The following is a 6,000-nucleotide window of genomic DNA, read 5'->3' on the forward strand; positions in this document are numbered from 1 at the left end:
TAATTATTGAGATGAGTCATCTCAATTTCTTCTTTCTTCCTCATTGTATTTGGAGGTCAGGCCTAGCCCCTTTCCCTTCCTTGCATCATTTTGATTGATATTATAAATTGATAGAGGTCCATACCAAACTTTCCACCATTACAAGGTGGTTTTTTATTTTTACTAAAAAATCTCACATCTATTTTTACAAAAAAATCTCAAAAAAATTCTCATGCGGACTATACCAGGCCGGACCATACCTGACTTATGGGCCGTGCCGTACCTGGCCCACGGGCCATGCCAGCTTAGGCCCTTATGGATTGTGCCAGACCTGGACTGCGGGCCGCAAACCCCCAGTCCAGCCTGATCCTTTCTAATGGGCCGTGCCTGGCACAGCTCGTTACTGTAGCTAACAGACCGAGCCAGGCATGATCCGTTTCATGCCGGGTCGGGCCGTGTAATGGGTGGCCCAATCCATTGCCCATGTCCAATGGAACACATTGCAACCACTAATTTATTTCTTTATTTTCTCTATTCTCTTTTTTTTTTAAATAGTTTTCCTGTTATATTGTTTTGAAACACATTCCATATTATAAAATGGTGCTTTGATTAGGATGCAAATCATTGAATAATATAATCCTTTGATCGCATCCCATATAATGGAGTAAACCCATCATCTTTTCTTCCTTTTGTTTTCCTCACCACTTATTATGGAGACAAATCTATAGAGCATCTTTCATCTTTATATTTTTTATATGTGACAAAATACTTTTGTTGTTTTTGCCCCTGCGCTTAAGGTCGTTTTGTTTCTTTTAGTATGACTCATATACATCATGAGGCAAATAGAGTGGCAGATCGGATGGCAGCTTATGTGGCAAATTACTTTACAAGTATTGACTGGATGGACTTTATTTCTACTTGTTAGTTTTGGCATATTATTTTTTCTAATATGATTAGATATAATTATTGACTACAACATGGAGCAAAAACTTGGCTTCTACTTTGTCGAAGACCTAAACCACATCTAAATGAATCGGGACTCATGGATATCCAACCAAAATGATCATAATCAAGTAAATGGTTTGGTGGTTAATATATTTAACATTCAAACTTTTCCATTTCAACTTTATCGTATGATTCAATTTTATTATTTATATTAAAATATGCAGAATCAGCATTAGGATTCATATCAGACGATTAATGGTATGAGTCGTTATGGATTTATATTGGATCAGACCAATGCGAACAGATATAGAAATGAAGAAATGAACTGAGGAGAAAGAGAGAGAGAGAGAGAGAGGGGAGGGGGAGGAAGGAGGAGGGAGAAAGGGGAGGAAGGAAGAGGGTGATCGAAAGAGATATCGATGGTGGCCATAAATGGATCGTGGGAGCATTCGGAGGGCCACTAAGGCCTCCGCTTCCTCCATTAAACCGTGGTCGAGAAAAATAGAGAAAGGAGGGAGAAAAAAAAATGAGGGAAAGCTGCTGGAGAGACGGTCAAAGGTCCTCTGGCTGGTCATCGTGGCTGTCAGATGGTGAAATCACGGCCTGCTGTTCTGTCGGATGTGAAACAAGGTGATCACCTATTTCACGAAATTTTTAAAAAAATTCAAACTACAGTGAAGCTTGCAATGAGTTTACTGGCTTCACTTATCATCATTTTTAAAAAAATATGATGAATAAGGACAATCATCTTTATTTCATGGCTGCGGCTCCGTTTGCATTTTTTCCACTGTCCGATGGCTACAACAGCCATCTGGCACCCTCTTTGTCAGTTGTACTTCCCTTCGATACTCTTCCTTTCTCTCTATCTTTTTTTATTAAATGCTTTATCGGGCGGTACAGAGCTGTGGATGTCTCCACGGCCCTCCGATAGCCTCAGAGGGCTACTGTCAACCCTTTGACAGCATCATCCCCTCTTTCCCTTCCTTCGTATCTTTTTCTTTTTTCCTCTCTTTTTCTCATCTGGTATTCTAATTTGGAAGTTCGAACCATCCCGATTTGCAGTTGATATGACTTAGAATGCCTCGAACCATTTGGTTGGAGGAACAATGATTTATATTATTAATATTGTTATTATTATTATTGATTTTAAGTATGTCCAAAAGTCATATTTTTTTTATCATATTTATTTTATGAAAAAAAAAGATCGCTGAAGGGTTGCGCTTCTATCCTTCTCAGGCTCTTAAAAGCTACAAACTCTTGCTTTCCTTCTTCCTATCCTTCCATTAGTGACTAATGCATGGAACGACCAAAATTTTACAGGCCAAGTGCATAACAAGATACTAGCAGTTAATAAAAATGACTTTTAGGACTTGTTTGGTTCGCGGGAAGAATTTTTCTTCCTGAGAAGTAACTTTCCAAAAAGTTACTTCCTGTGAATAAAATTTTAGTATATTTGATTGACCATGAAAAGATGACTTATTATAAAGTAGCTTATGTTTGGATGAACACCTATTTTTCTGAGAAAACTATGTAAAATACCTATTATACCTTTAGTAAATATAAAATCATACATTTTTACTCATAAATTTTATATAAATATAAATATTATATTTATATTAATATAAATATAATATTAATATATTATGATATAACATTAGATCATAATAATTTATTGTATTAATATAATACTAATATATTAATATTATATTACCATAATATGAATATTTTAATATAATAAATTTATTAATATAGATATAAATATGATATTATATTAGTATAAATATTATATTAATATTAATAAAAATATTATATTAATATAAATATTAAAATAATATTAAAATATAATAAATATTAATATTATATTTATATGAATATTAAGATAATATTAATATAAGATTATATTACTATTCAGTATTTCATCCTAACCATATATTAATATTTTACTAAATTTTAATTATAGATCTTAAAAGAGTATTTTAGGAAAGAAAAAAATACTATCATTTTTTATGTCACGGGAAGTGTCAAAACCCATCTTCTCCATGGATTTTCACTTCTCATGAAATGTGAAAAATAACTTCTTATGGAAAGTACTTTTTTCACTCTTTTTTCTCTTAAAACTCCAACCAAATAAGAGGCATTTTCTTCACTTTCCAGGAAGTGCCTCTTCTCTCTTCCACTTCCTGTCAACCGAGTCCTTAAAAGCATGAATGGATGGAGCAAACACATTGCTTGCCTTGCTAAAGCATGAAAAGATAGCAGACTAAAGGAAAGGAAGATTATTGGTGGCTGACAATAAATTTTTTTGAATGTGTGAGAATTTGTACAAACTTATATTTAGTCTTATATTAGCTATATATTCGATAGATTTTAGATACTTATACAGCCTCAAGTTAGTTTTTTTTTATGAGAATTATAAATGGTATTTGAGAAAAATTGGCCCATGGCCAATGTGGGCTATGGGATATTATAAATTTATAACATGAGTATATTTAGATTAATGATGGGGTGATTATAGTAATTTTAATTAAATTTAGAGTGTTCTTGATTATATTTAAATAGATTTGGATCCTTAATTTGATAAGGATAATATAGCTTAACAGAGAGTATGTGAGAATCTGTGCGAGCATATATTCAATTTCAAATCGATTATGTATTGGATGAATATCGAATATTTATATAAAATCAAAAAATTTAAATAATATTTTTTATTTAATTTTTTGAGTACGATCATCAATCATTACAAAATATATCTTTGTTATGGATTTGATTTGAAGAATCAACCATCTAATCAATCATCTCTTATCTATCGAGGATGGTTCCACTAGCAAATATTTTGGTCATCTTCTAGGTTATTTTAACTCTCCGAAAAAATCTTATAACGAAAATATGTTTATCATTTAAAAAAATATAAAGATTATCAAATTTATTATTACTATCTTTTGCTTTCATGAAATTTAAAATATTTATGTATATTAGAAAGAAACAAAAATATACTTCATGTTACCGATTTATGATATGAAAAGTTTATTATATCCACCATTGTCGTTTTGATAAATTTAAAATCAATTTATCATTTATTTAGCAATAAATTTTACGAGTTGCTTCAATCCCTCCTTGCCATTGGGTAAGGTAATTATTCGTACGTCCATGTAAAAGAAAACTATGGTATTAATTAAAGAAAAAAAACAGAGCAAGAGTTATCCTAGTGGGTAGTGAAGGTATTCAAAGCTCTACTTACTGGTGCACTGAATGCCCAACTGTACGATCCTATTAAGGCCATTTGTTCTACCAAAAATTTAAGGCCATCTATTGTACCAAAAAATTAAGGCCATTTGTTGTATCAAAACATTAAGGCCATTTGTTGAACATCGTACAGACAGCACTGTCCCAGCTTAGTGGCTGGCTGTCCACCAACACCTAACCATCGTGGAATCTCTTGCCCTAAGATTTTTTTTTTTTTTTTGGTATAAACTTGCTCTAAGAAGTTTGGATCCAACATTCTCCATGCGATGGTTCCCATGGTATTAAAACTGAAACAACCACAAAAACCCAACACCTAGGGTGCCCTCACCTAGTTAGCTCCCTTCAGTTAACCAAAAAAATATCCCTGTTTATTTATTCCATTGCTCTATCTAGTTACATGTATTAAAAAAATAAACATAAGGAGCAACAAAAATGTTAGAATTTGATCTGTCAAAAAATGGTTAACCTTGATCCCACCAAATTTGAAGAAGATGATCCTAATCCAATTTGGCTCATTTCCAAACAAAATGTGTTGGACTCAAAATTGTAAACCACTGCTCATATAGATTAAGCTCACATTCCGCTTGAACTCCACTAAAAATATTGAAGTTTATATCAAATATGTCATAATTTATGAAATTCACTAAATCAAAGCACAAAGACCAGTAAATAAGTTTTTTTGAGGAAAAAAATATTATTAAATAGTTGAAGTGATATTCTTGTCTCTACGTTGCATTCTTCACTTTTATTTTGCTTCACAATTCGATAAATACTTGTGTCACTCTAGATTTTGTATCATTTCTTTTTTTTTCAAGGAAAGAAAAGTCCAACTTATATTGAACACAAGTACTAAAAATTAAAGACACGAAACTATAAAAATTGACAATGGATATGGCAGTCCGTCGGTGCTCGCATCTCTATGTACTCAGCTCCATGTTTTGTAGGACCACAACGAAGTTAGATTCTTTAATATCTTCTGCATTTAATTGGACAAACAATTTCAACACTATAAGAAATTAATGCTAGAAGGATTTTCTTTGATCAAATATCTAGTAGTACCGTAGCCGAAACCTTTAACAATGAAAACAGAAACAAACAACGTACAGAAGACAAAAAGAAGAGAGAAGGGGAAGTAAAAAGAGAGAAATTTATCATCATTGTCTATCACCATGTACTCAATAGCAACATTCTAAATCCATCACAAAGCATGCTTTTCATTTACAATGGCCTTGTCCTTATCCATGTACTTCTCTCATCATTGAATGAGGAATCAAAAATCAGTGTGTGGTGTCTCAAATGGTATCAAACTGGATATTGTCGAATATCCAGTTGAAAATTTATATATTTTATCCAAATAATATAAATATAAATTTTTTTATTCAAATAATATAAATTTAAATTTATTTATTAAATTAATATAAAAATTAAAATTATTATTTGAAATTATATTTTTTTTTTGATAAAATACCATTCCACGTGATGCTTTCGGCTCAATCAATCCAACTTTTAAAAGCGTCATTCCAAATGATACTTTTAAAGTGAACTTCCTGCTCCATCTTCTTCTTCCTATCCGATGTCTATCTTTTTTTTCATCCGACGTTTGTTTTTCTTTCCATTCAAAATGATATTTTTAAAAACGTCATTTAGAATGATATTTTTTTTTTTAGATTTCACGTAGGCTGCGGAGGGTTGAGTTGATTGAGCATAAAGCATCACTTAAAATAGTATTTTTTTTAAAAAAATATCATTTCAAATAGTATTTTTAGCTTTTGTATTAACTAGATAAATAAGTTCAAAACTGTATCATTTGGATAAAAAAATTTTATATTTACA

This window comes from Elaeis guineensis, chromosome 15 (assembly GCF_000442705.2).
Source record: "Elaeis guineensis isolate ETL-2024a chromosome 15, EG11, whole genome shotgun sequence".
Classification (NCBI taxonomy): domain Eukaryota; kingdom Viridiplantae; phylum Streptophyta; class Magnoliopsida; order Arecales; family Arecaceae; genus Elaeis; species Elaeis guineensis.